The following is a 20,943-nucleotide window of genomic DNA, read 5'->3' as shown; positions in this document are numbered from 1 at the left end:
ATGGAGATTATGTGTGATAACTAAACATCTGACAAATGAGCGCTCCGTCATTGGTTGCACATGTTCACTCTTTTGACATTTTCCAAAATATGTTGACATAATTTCTAGGAAATGTCGGTAACGTGTTGAATTTTTTGCTCACCATTTTTGTCATCGAATTCCTCAATTGTTTGTGGTTTATGAATGTACAATACATCGCTAAGATAACCCCAAAGAAAAATGTCCAACAGTACCAAGTCACTTGATCTTGGCGGCCAATTCATATCACCTCTCTGCGAGATAATATGACATTTTTCTTGCAATAACTGCATGGTTTCATTGGCAGTTGTTATGTTGCACAGTCTTGTTGAAACCACATGTCTTTCACATCCATATTAATAATTTTAGGTCATAAAAGGTTTGAAATCATGTCACCATATCGAACTCCATTGACGTAACGGCATCTCCATTTTCAGTTTCGGAGAAATAAAGTCAAATCAATCTCCAGCCGCACCAAAACGTGACTCGTCGAGAATTCATAAGAAATTCTTCAATCTTTTTTTGGATTTTGTGATGCCCAAATTGGACAATTTTGTTTGTATTGACAAAGCCGGTAAGAATGTCTCATCGCTGAAGATGATTTTTTTCGAAAACTTGTTACCTATCCGTTAGATGTTATTTGTAAAATTTCTATAATTTTAACTCAGTGTTTACTGATAACAGGAAATAAAAATTTCTGCTCTAGTTTTACCGCAAAAAAATGGTGGAAAATTAAAAATATCAGTTCATTTTAGGATAACCTTTAGTTTATGTGCATCCTCCAAACAATAGGACTTCCGAAATTCCGGCTCTAGCACTCAAAGGACTTCAGGGGACGGACCGAAGGGGAATCATGCCGAAAGAACAAACCTCAAACGTGACTAGTCTCCTAACGTCAGTCCCGGTAAACAATTCTTCCCGGTCTAAAGGATCGGAACGCAGCAAACAGTTCCGTTCATAAATAAAAAAAAATATATATAACCACTATTAAACAAATAATTACTCACCCGTTAAAAGAAGGTTACAGCAGAAAGGGACTTTTGTCCAGGTTCTGCGATTAGTTGGGGATACATAATTATCCCGCTATCCTTGTGTTCCGTACCGTACCGTAGTGTTTTAATATTTTATATTTATTTAAAAAAAATATGGTTTAAATGAGCTTATGTTTTATTAGTTATGATTACTAATTATTTTAATGAGATATAATCATTGATAACAAAGGTTATAAACGAAAAAAATATTTATATCACGAACCATAGAAAATTTCAAAAGTTTCCTTGAAAATTGATTATTAATGACCAAAAAATGTATTTATCATTAGATAAATTGCTTAACGTGATATTAAAATTCTGTTTAAAAGCCGACAACACAGTTGTAGGACTTTTCCGTTACGTGGCTTACACACACAACTTAATTCAGCATGTCAGTGCTACACTAGCGCTCCTCATGGTAACAGGAGGTACTATTGACGCATATAGCCATTAGTTTAGAGCATTGTTTGGGCTGGGAGTGTGATTTTTAAAAAAATCTTTTTTTTTGCAAACATTATTTTTTAATTGTTGATAAATGTACCTAAGAAAAATAAGGTCTGAACTAGGCGAAATCTTTAGATACTGAGAGTGACTTTTTCTACAGCCTTACCCCCTTGACCTTTTAAGTTGAAAATTTAATGGCATCAATCCCCCGTATATAGAAGTAATCCGACAAAGTTTAATCAAAAGCGGTCCACTAGTTCTGGAGATATAAGGAGTGCGACACCGAACATATGCTCGTACATTCGAACATCCGAAAAATTTCCATCCGGTTTTTTTTATGTTCCTTATCTGTTAAAACGTAAACATCCGGTGAAAGTCGTATATGCCCAAATTGGACCGATTACAATACTTTTCCTTCTAAAGCTATAGCTCTGCTATAGCGCTTTACGGGAAAGTAAAAAAGTAAAAGAAATTAACAATAAATACAAAATTTTCAACCCTACTTAATTTATCAAATCAAGACTTGTCTTTTTGTTTTAAATATACTCTAATATCATAACGGTAATTACTTGTTCATAATTTTATTCTGTTCAGAATAATATTAAAAACTAATTAAAAAAATTAAAAACCAAACAAGCTGCTATGTTATGTATAATATACAGTATGTTCTTTTTATTTTGAATGATTTTTAAGTTACATTACGTCACTAACAGCTGCTTTAAAATTAATTACTTTTTTTTTCTTTGACCGTTATAAAAGTGGAATAGCCTATCCTGTAATAAAAAATAATAATCTGTTCTCCTTTTTTGTATTTTTTTTTTAATTCCTTGATATTCTGATTCCTAAATTCCAAGAAAAATTATTTGTGAGATTGGGGATAAAATAATACCGCCCTCGATTTTTCACAGTTATAATTGTTTTTTTTTTTTTTTTCACTAAATGAACACACACAATAGTGGGCTGTATAACATTTTTATTGTAATGAATATTAAGACATTGTAATAGTATGTAACATTTGAATATTTAAGATATTGTAACATTTAACACTATGAATGTTTAAGACGGCACACACACCCGTCTTTCACAATATCTCACCACGCACTAAACTACGCAACAAAGAATCCCCGCTACCTCACACTCACACATCAACATACATAGCAGGCAACAAACATGAATCCAAAATGACACGCACACACACACACCACATACACACCAACGATACCAAACAATAATGAATCGATTATTTCAATTTAAATTCATATTAGATAGAAATATAACATACCGAGTATGTACAGAATAATCACGATTATATTCACAGTATATAATCGTTTATGATGATAACAAAACACGTTATGTTATAATCTATGCACACATTTTCATTAAGTCGGTGATGCACAAGTCATAAATTCATTATAATGACAGATAACCTTTATATAAACTGGATATTCAAAATAACAAAACTGAAAATAATTTTTGAAATACATCAATCATCAGGCTATTGTAAATAGAAATGAACATTATAAATATTATTTACACAGACTTGGTGACGTGTGTAGGTGTGTTTTGTTTGAATTTACGAACGCGCGTAAAAGTGTGAAATATTATCGATTACCGTTAGGTGACGGATTGGTTGCGGACAACTGACTTAATGAAGATAGATCACTCGCTACACAGTGGTTGCTACTGCATTGATTGCAAACTCCTCCTTTCATTTACCTCTCCACACTCTTGTTCTTTATCATCCTCCCTCTCTAAAGCATACCTCCTGCTCCACTAGCTCTTAATTTGATCTCATCCCTCACTAGATAACCTCTCATGACCTTATCTCCCACCACACAGCTAACTAACAACCTTCTCCAAACATCTTACCCTTTTATTCAATAACCTGAACGAATATAATACAATTAAGTGCATTAAAATTAATATACGTGTTCTATTAAATTACGTCATTTATGGTAGATGGAAAATGAAATATACTGCGATGGTATAGCATTTTAATAAATTCCCTTAACGTAATAATTAAATAAGATAAAGTGTAAATAAATATAAACATAATTTAATTACTTTAAATATAAACATAATTTAATTACTTAACGAATTTTTAATTTTTTGCTTTCATGACAGATGTAGTAAAATATAGTATGAAAATATCTTCAGGTAATGATTAAATTAGAACCTAAATAAAACTAAATAAATTAATAAAATTTGATAGGACGAAAGGCAATTAAAAAATAAATATTTCTATAGGAAACAATACCATAAAATTTATACAATAAAACATATAAATTTATACAATAAAAAAACACAGTTGTACAAGATATAAGAGTTTTCGTTGAGAAACAAAATATTGTTGGTATCAAAAGTAAAATATTATAAAGAAATTCTTCAGATATATATTTACAGTGTATAGAATTTAGTAACAGCGAGACTTGGCAACAGAAAAACGAAAACATCAAAGAAAAGAGATTTATTCACAAAAAAATATTTTAGAAGACGGTTGAAATATATTATGTAGTACTGTAAGAAGATATTTTAAGATGTATTTACTTATAAAAGAAAGGTCTGTATTAGAATTTAGTAAAAATAAGTTTAAGGTAATTTAACTACAGTTAATGGAATGAAACTTATTTTATCTAAGATTGGTTAATTCGATTACATACGTGTAAGGAATTTAAAAACGGTGAGTCTTTTTATTGTATAAGACAAATATTACATTTATATGGAAATATTTAATTAAGAATATAGTAAGTATGTATAGGAGATACGGTGAAGTTAATATAATAACAAAATATGATAAAATGGGGAATTAATTAAAATAGTCGAATAATTAATATCAAAATATCATTTATTTTAATGAAAAAATTGCCTTATAAACAACTACCTGCCCCTGATCAATGCATATCTCTCGATTTTTTCACTCCTTTTGAGTTTTTCAAAATTATCTGTTAAAAAATTTGTATGTAAGCTATGTATATAACATATATACGTATGTTTTATCGACTGCGAGCTTAACAATAAAAGAAAAATTAATGAAAATTATGTTGTGAATTTTTCTTTTTACAACTAAACACAGAATTTATTCTTTGATGTTTATACAAGAACTAACATCCCGGTCGCGGCTTGGTATATTTATAGTTAGTTACGTTTCCCATCGCGGTCAAGGGATGTTTATCCAGTCAGGGCTCTGCTCCCTAGAGCCTTCTGTGTTCATTAAACTCATTGGTGATAAATAGAAATTAAAGCCTATTCATTTTATAAAACATATAAAATATTTTAATTTTTTTAAATACTAATTAAAATAAAATTAATTGATTTATTACTTAATTATTTAATTTAAAAAAGTTTTTTTTATAAAATATTGTAATTTCTTCAGAGCAAGAATTTGGTATGTATAGGACCCACTAATTAGTTTATAGATCTCCCATCGGGGCTTCGCTCGCTAAATACATAATCAGAACTACAAACATAGATAGATTACCATCACAGTGTTAAAAAATCACATAAAAATTGATTCAATAACGGTAGAATATTGTAGAATACCATGAAGTGGTAAAAGTTTAAACAACAATTTATGATTTTTTATCTCTTAAAATAACTAAAATTCAAAAACCCGGTTTATAATTGTAGGTATCTGAGGAATATTTTGAAATCCCAAATCGAGTGAATATTTCCTTTAATATAATCGGAAATAGCGAAAATTAGCAAACATTGTTCGAAATTTTTTACATTTACCACACCTTTCAAAGGTCGAATTTCCAATAATCTAGAAATTTATTTTTTAGACATTACATGAAGATTACACACAGCAAAAATTAAGATGATATCTTCATTTTTACTTCCTTGTACGAAGTATAGTGATCGCGAAAAATTTCGGTTATCAGATTTCAACAGAAATACCCATTTTGACCATCCTTGAATCCATTTTGACTAGTTTCGGCATGACGTCTGTACATACATATGCATGTATCACGCATAACTCAAACACGATTAGTCGTGGGATGTTGAAATTTTGTATTTATGACTGTTGTAACATCTATTTGTTCACCACACCTTTTGATTACAATCGATTTTACGAAGAGAGTCCAAAAAACCCAAAATTCAAAACAATCTGTATTTTGGACTTTTTCTTAACTGCAGTAATAAGCCCTCATTGAGAGCTTTTCAACGATATATCATAAGTGGTACTTATTTTCATTGGTTCCAGAGTTGTAACCAAATAAAATTTTAATTAATGAAATATTTGGATCTTACAAGGGGAGGGCACATCGGTTCGAATCCAATTTTATATACGTATAATTTGTTTTTTATACGTATATATTTATCATTTAATAATTATTAACCTAATTTTTAGAGGTTAATAATTATTAATAAATCTATATATTTAGATTAAAAAAAAAGTTAAAAAATATGTGTGTGAAGTCGGATTCGAACCTATGTGCGCATAGTTACGGATCTGACCCGTACTCACTTACATCACATAACTACTTGAGCGTTGTGAAACAAAATTAATATATAAACAAATATAAAATGCTGATACAGACACCATAAAAAAATGTGATGCAATGTGGTGTCCACCACACTTTCAAATGAAATAAGTTTAAATGAAGTGCAGCAAAAAATATGTATATGTAATATAATAAGCGTACAAGAAAGTCTTGTAGAGTCCACATCAGATTTTTTACAGAGAAATTGAAAAAAGAATTGTAAAATTTAATGTTACCTCATTTTAACAAATGCACCTCGGAGTTTCAAAAAATTCTAGAAACTAGTTTTTGAATATTCACTTGAAGATTACACACACCAAAAATCAAGTTGATATTTTTATTTGTTGACGAGAAATTTAAAAAAAATAGTAAATTGTTTCACTGTTACTCCATTTTAACCCTTTAGAACTCGGAATTTCCAAAAATATTTTCTTTGTGCACACTTACACCGTAAGAAAAACGTGTATACAAATTTTCATCAATCTATCTATAGTAGTTTTACCTGGCCTTTGATTATGAATCGACAATGATTCATAATATCAATGCAGCTTCACTTGCAATACTTTTTTGTTAGCCAACTTATTTATTTAGGTTAAAATAGAAATTATTTATTTATAGATAACAATTGCGACATTATTACAAACCGGACGTACTTCCTTTTACATTAAATTTACAATTTGTAATTTCTGACGATTAATTTTATGGTTCTAACAATTTTAACATTTTTTTTGTTAATTTTATATTTTAATTTTAAATTAAAAAATCAATCCTCCTGAAGATGGTGGAATAGCCAAAAACGTTTGATTGAATTAACTATTCTATTCGTAAGCTGATTTTAATATTATATTTAAATTAAATTATATTTTACCAACGGTGTCCTGTTTGCAAAATTTAATTAAAAAAATTAATCCAAAATTTAATTTTTAGACAGTATTCTTTATCAGGATTTCATAAATAGTAAATAAATTTTTTTATTAAAAATGTATAAGAAATTTATGATAAGCAACGAATTGTTGCCAAACCCTTAGAATGTAGCACTGAAAAGTAGAGTTTGAAATATTTTTATTTTAGGATTTCTTTATAAACTACATTGTATATATAAATAACCTACTGTTTTTGCATAACATCTGTGTACCTCGCGCTCGTCGAATTCTAAATGTTACTTTGGTAACAGATGTTACAATAAGGGTTCGTAAGCCTTAAAGTCATCAGCGGATAAACCACCAAAGAGAAGCGCATCCTTAGAACAGAATAAACGTCGTTTATTCCTGTTCACCGTAAACCTTGAAGTGGAAATAATCTACCAGCTCATACTAGGCTGTGCATAGCACAGGAGATGAAAAGGAGATTGAAAAAGATGTACACTGACTCCTATAATGGGTATGTATAATTGTACGAAGTATTGATTCTCCATTAAATTTTCAATATTCAATGCGAAATTTTGTGCATTAAATTAATTAATTTTGATGCATTTCTAGCATCCCCTTCCCGGCTTCGACTGCGTTATATGGTTACCTGTGTTTCCTCTCGCGTCAATTTTTTTTTATTTTAGTTAAGAAACCGGAGACAGATGCAGCCTGTTGCGTCGTACAGTGGCAGTGGCTGTGTTGATTGAACTGCCATCGCGCTGTACACCATCTCACCCCTTAAAAAACCCAGATAATAATTTTTATATATTTATCTGAACAGTATTTGCAGGCCTAATCTACTTAATATCTCGTGTAGTATATTCGGAAATGGGGAAAATTTTATGTCATTGCTCAAATTTTTTTTACCTTTCTTCACCCCTTTCAAGGCCGAATTTCGAAAATTCTAGAACTCTGTGTTTAGATAAATGAAAATTACATACAGTTAAATTAAGTTCATTTCTTTATTCATTTACGAGAAATTAAAAAAAAAAAAAAGTAAATTTCATTCCTGTTACCCTTTTAATTTCAACCCTTTTAATCCTTTAAACTCGGAATTTCAAAAAAATCCTTTCTTAGTGTGCATTTTCATCGTAAGAAGGTAAAAAATTCTTTCATCAATTTATCTTCAGCAGTTTTAGCTAGGCATTGATTATGAATCACTCACGACATGTTGTTTTATATATGTATAATATGACAGTACAAAAGGCTTTCTCACTACTTTCCAATGTTCTGGAGTGCTAATTTTTTTCATATGAGGAAAAATAAAACTGTACGGATTAGTGAAAATGTGTACAAAAGACACTACATTTTCGTGAGCTATTACACCAATAATCTTTTTCTCACACAGGCGACACAGTTTTATAATTCATATGTCCGTAGGTTTTTTGAGGTAATTAAAGAGTAAAGGGGAAATATTTAATTTGTAAGCAAGTAATATGTTGCAAACCGCATTATTTCTTAATACAAATTTACGGTTACCTCAATAGGCTGTAGAGTTAAAATTGAATTGTAGATCAGAATACTAAAGTGTTTATAAAAACGGGTTTTTCTTATTACTACTAAATTATCTGAAATCAAATTGTTATATTTCAATTTAACATGTACGTACGTCAACATATCATCTTTTTTATTGTAATTGACAAAAAATTATAGTCATATATAGCTAAGTTAAGTTGAAAATTATTGTTTTAGTGAATACACTATATTTTAATAGATTCAATACTTTTGATTTATGAGGGTATAAAAATTAAGAAAATTTGATTAAATCTTATCGAAAAATTGATTTTATTGTTGGAAAATATAATTCAATATTATGGGTAACACAATTTGTTTTCCAATCATGAGCACATTCTAATATCTGATTAAAAACATCCCTTTGTGATTGATTAAGATATGTCAACATTTAGTACTTCGATTAGAAGTCGATTACATTTCTTGACTGGTCTAAATGTAGTATATTTAAGTTGGTCTGATATATTTATTCTTGTGACTGGTTGAAACATGAAGTGTTATGATTGGTTCTGATGTAATGTATTTTAATTTATTATAACCGTTTAGAGCTGATTCATTAATTAAATCCATTCATTTTCGACTGATTAATAAAGTGGGAAATTGATATATTTTGGAAAATTCTGTTTTGCTATTATTTGGGTAATATTCCTTTTGATACGAGCGAAGTTTTAAAAAACTTAGTTATAAGATAGAATGGGTGTTATTATGATTGGTTGATTGTTTATTTTTATTTTTTTTTTTCTGTGAAGAAATTGAATCAAGAATTATATTGTCATATCTCACTCGTACTCGCAGCTTATTTTGCTGTAATAAATGAAACAAACTGCAATATGCTTTTAATCTTTTTAAAAATAATCATTTTCGTATTGTAATTTGTTTATCAATTCACGAGTTTTTTTGTAGTCATTTCATATGTATCTTGTCGATATGTTGTTACTTGTACCTTTCTGTAAATTCATAATTTATACAAAAAATATCGTTTTACATTTTTATCTGTCAGCAAAACCATTGTTTGAATACAAAATTTACCTATTCACACAGTTAAGAAGAAAAACTTCTAGTCAATAAAATGTCTCACAATCGCTTCTTTTTAAAAATATTATCTCGCTTGCAAATGCATAAGCATGACACCACAACATTTTTCTTGAAAAAGGCTTTTTATCTAGGATATTCCTAGCCAATTCTTACGTTATTATTTATATTATACTCGTAAATTGTTTTAAATTATTTGTAATTTGTCGCACGGCTCATTTTAATTGACAGGAAAATTATTTATTTACTTGAATATACCCATGATGAAATTTTTGTTTCTGGCTGTTCTGTTAAAACAATATTTAAAGAGAACATTAAGAAACAAGTTATTTTAATAAAACACGAAATAAGTTTTTTTTTTTTAAATTTTACGTTAAGCAGTTGAATTTGCTGTAAAAAATATTTTGTAAAATTAATTCTAATCGTAATTTCTTATCTATAAAAATTTCAGTCATAGCTAAAACGAAAACATTTAGATATTAATATGAAAATGTGATTTTCAGTAGAAGTAAATGACAGAAAAAAAATAGTTTCTGAGCGTTGAGGATGTAATTTTAACCAGCTTTCTTCTAAATTTCACTTAAAATACTTCCGTTACGCTACAGAGAGAAATATAGAAAAAATAAGAAACCATAAATCTTATAAAAAGCTTATTAATTAATTTTATCATTCCAGTTAATAGATACTTAAATTTATAAAAGAATTTCTTAAGTTAACGAGTATGAAGTTCTCTATAATTAGAACAAATTATTTATATAATATTGTCCACTTAATGGTAATATTCGAGCACTTTCAGATAATTGATTCATCCTCAGGAACAATGGTGTGTTATACATTATAATTATTTACTTCACATATCATTAATTATACAAAATTGAATTTTATAAGTTTATAAATATAACAATTGATCGCAAAAGGTAAAATAAAGTTAACTTTATCCGTCATGTCAGTATGAAGGTCTCAATTATTGTGTGTAATTGACATAATGTGTAATTCACATAACAATTGAGACCTTCATACTTACGTGACGGATAACTTTAACTTTAATTTGCCTTTTGACGTTCAGTATTTTTATTTTTATAAAATTCAGTTTAGTTTAAGTAATGATGTGTGAAGTAAATAATTATAATGTATATATCATATCATTTTTCCTGAGGATGGATTAATAATCCGAAAGCGCTCGAACATTATTATTAAAATTGTTAGTAAGTGGAAGCTATTATATAAATAATTTGTATACTAATACCAACCGTATTTAATAAAATTAAGTTAACATTAAGTACTTAGTTATAAAGTAACTTTCATTCACTATTTAAAATTACTCTTACAGTATAAAGTAATGTAACACAGAATGTTTCTAAATATGTATGTATATATATATATATATCAGTAATTAAGAAAATAACAGAACCAATCTATTCAAAACGATGCCCACCAGCCTACATAGTGAGAACGGGGACATAATCTTTTTCAATACGGGTTGAATGAATAGTGCAATGAAAAAAATGACATCGCACTCAAGCTGAGTTTGCGAAATTATGCTTATTCTAATTCTTACCTCCCTTAATTCATTGTGAAAAAACATAAAAATATGAAAAAGAAAATTAATAAACTATTTAATATAATCAATAATGAAAAATTTGATACTGAAAATTATAATTACGTGTAAAAGTAAATACATATTACATTTTTGAAACTTGGAAAATGCAGTTTCATTGTTTTAAAAATTCATGTACGGGTGATTGAGAAAGGAATTCACAATTTTAAAAGTATATAAAAAATTTGAATAATCGCGATCATAAGGGTAACCTAAATTTGTGAACATTATTAAAGAAGAATTGAGTACTTGAAAAGTACAGTGTAGTTTTTAAACTTACTTTCATTTGTTGTTTAAGACAGTGAAATAATTCTTAATTTTATTGGCTTCCTTTATTTTGTAAATATATTTTGACACAAAGATTTGACACAGCTGCAGGTATTGTAATTTAACATCACTAATATTAAATGTTAACAAAAAATTATTACGTACTGTAATTATACGGTATTGTCAGGGACAATGACATTTCGACTATTAATGGCTGAAAACGGTTTTATATCTTTGGTATAAAGTAATGATTTATTGTCTCTTTGTTTAATTAATTATTTATCGTACAAAATTGTGTTAAATAAACTTGATTAATGACGTAATCTGTATTTACTGTAATAGAAACAACACAGTAACATTGAAAAGTTCTTTTTAAATATTTTTAACTTTTGTCATTATTTACAAAAAATTAAACTGTGTAATTTATTTTCTTCAACCAATGCACTAATATGAATTACGAACAGGAATTTTTTTATTTATCCAGTACTATACATGTTTATATATATAAATGGTAATTTATTTATCTTCATAATTATATATGTTTATGCAACATAGAACTCACTGTTTTGTTAACTTAAATTTATTTATTCAATTTTTATTTATTTTTTACTGTTTTTCTATTTTCTTAAATTTTACAAGTTCTATTAAGTAAATTATATATTTTTTTTTACTTTCCCGTCTAGCGCTATAGCTGTAGAAGAGAAAGTATTGCAATCGGTCCAATTTGGGCATATGCGGTTTTCACCAGATTTTGACACCTAAGGAAACCAAAAAGTCGGATGGAAATTTTCCGGATATTTGTGTATGTGTATGTGTTCGGTGTTACGTGTCACACTCTAAATAATCATATATCGCCAGAACTACTGGACCGATTCTTAGTAAATTTTGTCAGATTACTTTTATATATGGACATTGATGCCAATAAATTTTGAACTTAAAAGGTCAAGGGGGTGAGGCTGTACAGCAATGTTACTCGTACTATCTCGAGATTTCGCTCAAGGTCTTATTGTTCTTAGCTACATCAATTAGCAATTTAAAAATAATTTTTCCAAAAAATATTTTTGCAAAATCGCACCCCGTCCCAAAAAATTCTCTAAATAAAATAGTGGCTAAGTTGGTATACTTTTTCATACGTACCTCCTCTAACCACAAGGAGCGCTAGTGTAGCACTGACGTACAACTGCTGGAGTCGTCTTCTATGTTCTAACATCACAGGTGAGCGGTAGAATTAAGTGTAGAAAAGTATTTTAAAGTGACCGCTAGTATCGCCACACCCGCGCGAAAGAAATACGGTATGTGCGCGCGCGTGCGCGCTTTAGTTAGAATCATTGAATTCAATAAACAGAAAATATTACATTTAAATAAAGTGATAACTATTATAAATTAAGTTATGTGTGTAAGACGTGCATAAAAAAAAAGCAGCGTGAGGTGAATGTCCTACAATTAATTGTGTTGTCAGGTTTTTTAAATTATTTCAGAGAAAGTACTCCATTATCGAGTGATAAATATCGATTTATCTACACCTACAAAAGTTATTTATTTGCTCAATAATTCAATACGATATTATTTTTGTTAAATCTCTTAATGATTTCCATGCGGATGAATGTAATTTTTGTTAATCTTTTTGCTAAAATGACACATAGTTTTGAATATTCAAATAAAATTTAATTTGAATATTTGTATAGAAAAATTTATTCTTTCTTATTAAATTGTATTTATAAATTCTCTCTTTTAGTAAGAGAAATTTTAAAAGCAAGAATTTAGAATTTTAAAAGCATATTTTTATGAGAACATAAAAATATGGATTATTCTTCAAACTTTCATCATTGGTTGTCTTTAAATAATATTTACCTACTTTTACGGTAATTATTATTTAAAATATTTCTTTAAGCAAATATAAGTAGAAAACCGGAATATATAAATAATCCAAATGGATTGGAAGAATTTACATATAAATACTTTCACATATATAAATAAAAAAAAGCATTTGTGTATGTGTGTAATGTGGTATAAAATAAATATTGCAAACGACAGAGCACGTTTTCTGTTTACACACCTATAAATATTGTGGACTTTAAGGGATTGCTTCCAATATTTATTTCGTTCCCCAAGGCATACTTGTAATATAGAAGTATATATATCACATTATATTGCCATCATAATTTTATTTTTAATGTTCAGTAAAAATATCAGGTTTTATTGTAAAACTTTTAAGTTTTACAATTTTTAAGTCATTAAGTTTTAAAATTTTTAAGTCATTTATTATCAACAACTTGTTTGATACATTTTTATTATGAAAATTTGAATTATTGACGTTTGTGAATGATTGTTTTCATGAAAAGATTTTTTTTAAATAATATGCAATTATTGAAATATAATTTCATTTTTAAAGATTAGTATATAATCAATCGATCTCCATGGCGGAGTGGTAGCGTCGCGGCCTTTCACTCGGAGGTCCTGGGTTCAAATCCCGATCAGGCACGGTATTTTTCATACGCATTTCAAGCTTATATATTGAATTAAATCATCCTTTTGCTACTTGTAATTAATTTAAGAGATAGTGGTAAAAATATGTATTTATGTAAATGTTTCTCTAATCAAGTTAAATTTAAAATAAGAATTAAATGCTCCGAGTAAATCGGAAAAAGCGTAAAAAGATCGTTTACAAAAATATTAATTAAATAAAAAATTAAATTCAAATAACCCATCAGTGAAGTCTTAATTAAATATTTCAAATGTTTAAATTAATTTTGGCATTTTGATTGGAATTTTCTAATACTTCTTACATTTTGATTAATACTTGCTGTTTCAATTTTTTCAATAAATAAAAAGATTCGTTTTCTCAATTTGTAAATTTATTTTATCGTTATTTTATATTGTTAAATAATCATTGTACAACATTTTGTTTATTCTGTTTTTTCTTCTTTTGTTTAAAAGAGGAAATTAGTAAAATAAAATATGATATCGTAAGGACAGAACTAAATTTCAAAACACTAACTTAGTTTATAAATTTCAAACAAGTACTGGAAAAGTTTAGCATAGTTTTTAAACTTATTTTACGTGTCATAGTTTATTGAATAACAAAAGCTAATGAACATTATACAATAAAAAAATTTTTTTTTTTTTTACATTATACAATAAAAAAAATTCCAAAAGTAAAAATTATGATTAAAGTAAAAAAAAAAAAAAAACTGAAGAAAATCCATGTACATGAACAAATGACGTGTTTTATTGCTTCACTTTCAAACTGTTCTTTACTTCTTAACACTACACAAAAGTGAACGTAATGATAAATAGTCTGCGTTTGACCTAAATATATTCGAAAAACCAACAAAAAAAGTTTTCAAATAAAATTAATGGTTTGTGAGATTTGTGGTAACTTTCTTTAGACGCAAATGTACTAGTCGGTCATTTTGTATCGTTACGACGTTGAGTGATTTAGATCAGGTGATATTGATTTTTATTTCTAGACAAGTTTTTAAATGTTTCATCCATTGTAGTTAAAATATTAACTAGAGCATACCCAAAGCCGAAATAATTATTTATTTGTTTATTTATTACAGCTGAACAGCTATTGTTTTGATATCTTCATTTTTTCTACATTTAATAAAAATAATATGTATAAAATTGTATATAAATACAACATAAAAAAAGATATGATTCGTTTAAATATAAAAAACATAAGATATACATTCACATAGTGGTTTGATTTTCAACGCCATTTAAATAAAAATCTGAAATTTCTCTCTTATAAATCAAAATTTTATCATTGAAGAAATGAATGTTATATGTTATTCGTAATTTTTTTTTACCCTGTGCAAAAATGGTGATATAGAAAATTACCCACCTTTATCATTCAGCAAATAAAAAAACTTAAATAATCAGCCCTCTGACATCTCTGAAAACAGAACTCATGTGTGTGTGTGTGTGTGTGTGTGTGTGTGTGTGTGTAAGACAAGAATGTGTTATGACAGTAAGTGTCTTGTATAAAATTGCAAATTTTCAATGCACTAAGTTTTTATGCCGCTGTTTAATCATCAATTCCTCTGCTGTCATAATTTTTAAGTATTATAAATCTTCCAAAAAGCAAATCACCTGATAAATCTCTTCTGAACCCACTCGATCTAATCACTCGTTGATAGTGTCTCAACGTTCCAAAAAATCAGAACAGTACTCAAGTATTGTACTTGCATGGGTTTGATATCGTTTAATTACTGTGTGCGGATACTGATAGTTCCACTTGTGCTATTGAATCAAACCAAGATTTCTCCAAGTTTTAGATGTTATTTTATTTATATGATTAGTAAACATTAGAGCAGGATTCATCTCTACTCATAGATCCGTAATTGGAGGTGTTCTCCGTACTAGATCACCTCCCCAGTTTAATAGATTTTTTGAAATGCAGAGTATATATATATATATATTTTTTTTTAATAACAACTGTTCTATTTAATGTAGGGTGGCATAAAAGTTTTGTCAGATCATGTCCTAATTTATTTATATCTACTTATGGTTCACTTCTCATTTCTCACCAGTATTATTAATTCCCCGTCGGAGTTGATATTTTTCATACGCTGCAAGATTCACCTATATCAAGAAAATTGCAACTTGGTGTTAGTTTATTGTTTCTGAAGTAAATAATTTATTTACTCCAAATAAATATTAACGTGGAGCATTTAAAAATTAAAAATATTATTTATTTAAATAATATTTTTATTTAATTGTTAATTTTTTTAATGATTAATTCACGGCATAAAGCGGAAAGATTTTACGTGGGATTTTGGTCTCCCCAATGTGTCAAGAAATAAAACAAACAGGATTTTGTTATACAACAAAGACGCGTATCTTCAGTTAGTTATTTTAAAAGAATATTAAACGAAAAATTGATAATACATTTTTTTGTTTATCTGTTAGTATTTACAATCGGTACCTCACAGGGGACTATACGTAAACTGAGATCATAATAATCACGTGAAGATAGTTCTCCGACGAAACACTCATTAAATCATATAAAGGTTAAACACCTCATATATAAGAAAAACACTTGTATAAGTGGTCCAAGTAAAGTTCAATATTTAACATAGCACTTAGAAATAATCACATGTTAACTGTCAACAATGATTGCATTCTGCAGTTATGCGGTGTTGTTTCTTTTATACATTTATAGTTTTCTTGTTGCTTTCTGATGATGATGACTAACAATCGAAATGTCCATTTAGTATAAAAATTTAAATTATTTTTTAAGCGGTTTCTCGTTTACCACTTTAATGAAGTTAGGACAAATATTTTATTAACAAATTTCATTAAATTTTGCCAACTATTTTGCAAGAATAAAAAATAATATAAATGATAAATAGATAACGGATTCTTATTAGTTAAATATATCAAAAATAATTTAGTTTATAAACCTAAAATATGCAAAAGAATTTGCTAAAAAATATTATTTTTTTCAAGAACGGCATGTAGAAGCAAAATTATTCGGCGGTTGCAGAATAAATTAATCACAAGCATAACGGAAGTACCATGGTTTATGAGGTACTCGTGGTTTCATGAGGTAGAGAGAGATCTATGACTGTGGGATTATCATACGTTCATGAGGTTCAACGGTTCAGTTCGAAAGAAAGGTTAAGGCTAAACAACCATGAACTTACTGGAACCTACTACTTTCTTTCTTTTTCATGGTTAGCCTCCGGTAATAATTCCTTCAGAGGATGAATGAGGATGATATGTATAAGTGTAAATGAAGTGTAGTTTTGTACAGTCTCAGTTCGACCATTCGTGAGATGTGTGGTTAATTGTAACCCAACCACCAAAGAACACCGGTATCCACGATCTAGTATTCAAATCCATGTAAACTGGAACTCACTACTACTACTAGCTGTGAACCTACTGGAAATTAGCAAGAATATTAGAAACGACTCCATGTGTTGGTCTAGGACATTCGATGTCAAATAGAGGACTTCTGTTGGCGGAGGGGGGTAGCAGGGATACAGAAGATTGGGGTCGTTCTGGCGCGGTCTAGGAAGGTAATGGCTGATTAAAAAAAAGACAAAAACTATGTTTTTCTGATATTTCAAACTAAAATTAAATACCTTCTACTACACTAGTACAAAAAATTAAAGGAACAACCTGTATTTTATGATGAAAAATGATTGTATTCAAACTATTTTTACTTTGCAACCAAGAGTTTTAAGAGAAGAATAAAAAAAATTAAAGCGTGAATATTCAACTTTTTGACAATATACTTTAGATTTTAAAAATCATAAAATTAAAAAATTCAGTGAGAAAAAAAAATTAAAATTTTAAAGTAGTTCTTCGCGTTTGATCGATTGCACGGGGAAACAAAGTTTTCGGTAAACTGCATTAAAATCGTTTAAAAGATAAGATTTTAAGTTTAATTTCTTTTTTTTTGTATGTTTCTCTACGATTTTGTTGAACCGAAATATTCCACTTTAACGAAAAAAGTCCACTTTTGTCTTTAATGCTGCATATCTCCCGATCTTAGAAATGTATTGATACTAATAAATATAGAAATTAAAGAGTTTTGATTTAGCTTTACTGATAAATTGTGAGGTCTTTAATGTACGTTGCAGTTTTGAGCTTTTGTTCATTTTGTGCCGAGGTATGGAAATCATTAAAGATTGAGACTGCAACATGTATCACCCGCTCTCAGATTAACCAAAAATCATCATGATATGTAAGCGTAATTTTTCAACTGAAAGCTTGGTTTTAATTATTTTATTATTATATTGAATATGCTATCACTATTGTTGTTATATAATTATAAATACAATTGTAATCTTTTTGAAAGCAATTTGAATAAAATTACTTCCAAAGAGGATTAAATATGCGTTTTAATTGCTCTCATTTAAAATGTAAGTTTCAACTCAGAAATTGGATATTCTACGTTTAAAAACAATAATTGCAATTGCTGTTTTTAAGAGCCCATCTTAAAAAGAGCAATTGCAATTACTATTTTTAACAGGTGATAAGTTTAAATAAATTGGGGGGCGCTACAAAATTTTTGATTTTCATTGTGGGTGTAAAATTTTGAGAAAATAGGAGAAAGTGTGAGGTATTTGTAGTGGAACCTCTTTCCTCCAAGTTTTATTGTATTTCATCTCGTTATTTTGTTTTAGTTAATTTTTGTTTGATTTTTTTATTTCATTGTTCTATTTATTTTTGCTATTTTTTAATACACAGTATTGTTTAATCACTAGATTTTGTTTTTCATACATGTAATGTATACGATTACTTATATGTATCCCTTCGAGGAGTTTCAGTGGAGTCTTTTTATGTCAATTTACTTATGGTTTCTATACATGTAGAACTGATTATAAATTGCTTTTGAGACATAAAAAGATTCAATTATTTTATAATTATATTTGTTGTTTAAAGATAAATATTTACATACCAGTCACACAATGTCATTAGTTAATGAGAATTCTTTTAGTTATTTTCTTCAATAACCATGATTTTCAACTTTTCCTTAAACATTTTTACCAAATTTTCTGTAATAAATTTAAAATAGAAAAAAGAACAATTCTACATCACTTAAAAACAATCTAGCCTATTTTAGAAGTACTATACTAGCAGTTATAACATTAAAATCGTACATAAAAACTGATCCGTTATTATTATAATAATAGTCTTATTGTAATATTTAACAATTTTTAATAAATATTTCTTGAAACTTGATGACATGTATATATATATATATATATATATATATATATATATATATAGAAAAAAATCTTATTTTGAGTTTCATTAGTATTTTTTTCATCGTTTTTTTTATAGTCGCATCAATTATAACAGTCATTAGCAACATTAATAAAACTAAGTGATCATAAATAATTACACAATAAACACTGAACATCGGATAAGAAACTGGAATATGAATAAACCAGACGGTTAATAAATATTGCAAACATCACCACTAGACTATATTCACTGCGCTCACAGAATTCCGTAAGGGATCTCACGTAAGTAAAACCGCTAAATTAAGTTCTTCATCCCACTCTATATATTATTCACCATTTTGAATAATATATATATAAAACAAAATTCTATCAAAGCATATTAATTCATGCGATTCCCAGTGCTAAGAAATACTGACTGAAGATTAAAAAATGTTTCAAAGCCTCAAACTCTTTGGAAAAATTATTATGTAACTTATTAATTAGTATTTTTCTTATTACATCTAGCTAAAAATATTTTATAGAGTGCTAATCATATTTTAATAAAAACTGGGTGTATCACATATTGATTGCAATAATCGATGTATTATTTCTTCCTTGTACGAAGTAACGGAATTATTTTGATCGCGAAAAATTTCGGTTTTCAGATTTCAACGAAATATCCATTTTGACCATCCCTGAATCCATTTTGTCTAGTTTCGGCATGACGTCTGTGCGTACGTTTGTCCGTATGTATCCCGCATAACTCAGTAACTATTAGTCGTAGAATGTTAAAATTTTTCAGTTAGGACTGTTGTAACTTCTAGTTGTGCACTTCCATTTTTAATTGCAATCGACTGAACCAAAAGTATCCAAAAAGCACAAAATCCATAAAAAATTTGGTTTTTGAGTTTTTCTTAATTGCAGTAATAATTCCTCATTGGGAGCTTTTCTACGATATACGAGTAAGTGTTACTTATTTTCATTGTTTCCAGAGTTATAGCCAAATGAAATTTTAATTAACGAAAAATTTGGATCTTACAAGGGGATGGCACATTGGTTGGAATATGACTTCATCTCCTTTATTTTTTTATTTTTTATTTTTATTTAAATATATTGATTTATTAACAATTATTATCTCTCGTAAAAAAAAAACTTTTATGATAAAAAATAATTCAATAATAATTTTTAAAAAATCAGAAGTTATTAATGAAATAAAATTGTATGTACTTTTCAATTAAAAAAAAAAAAAAATTATTTTATATATATACATATATATATATATATATATATATATATAGGCGTACAAGGAAGTCATTTAGTGCCTACATCAGATTTATCAGTTAAAAATTCGTTTTCTCTCTTTAATTTCTGCGACTCGCAAATGACATAAGAATTGAAAATGAGGTTATTTTAGATGGAAAAAAACATATATATATATATATAATTTACATAAAGTACAATACAAAAATAATGAACTGAAAATTTCATACTACTTTGTTTTGAGAACTAGAATAGATTGTTCACTTGGAGTGCTTGGTCAGATCATAATGAGGCTGTATTACTTTTTCAATCTTTAGTATCTGTCATATTTTATTACTGTTGGTAATTTATTATTTTGCTATTCATAAGTATTTATTTATATAAATGTTGTTTTTATTGCTGTTCTGATCAAAGTTTTATTATGTTTTTCCTTGATCCGTTCAGGAAATGGTGCGGCAATTCCATTTTTTATTAATGAAGTAGCATGTCTTACCCGTTCCTGACGTGATTTATATACTGCAATATGTTTTTGCAATCATTATTAATTACGTTATAGCTAACGTATTGATGATGATGATTGTTTAATAATCGAAATACGCATTCAGAAATTCACATTTATTTCGTGTAAATGGATTTTGTGCGTACTTTTTGTTATTTTTTGGCTAATGTGGAAAAGTTCTTTTGATTTGTTTCACCAGAAGGTTAAAA

The sequence above is a fragment of the Lycorma delicatula genome, chromosome 9, assembly GCF_047948215.1.
Source record: "Lycorma delicatula isolate Av1 chromosome 9, ASM4794821v1, whole genome shotgun sequence".
NCBI classification, from domain to species: Eukaryota; Metazoa; Arthropoda; class Insecta; order Hemiptera; family Fulgoridae; genus Lycorma; species Lycorma delicatula.
This window is presented reverse-complemented; position numbering follows the sequence as displayed.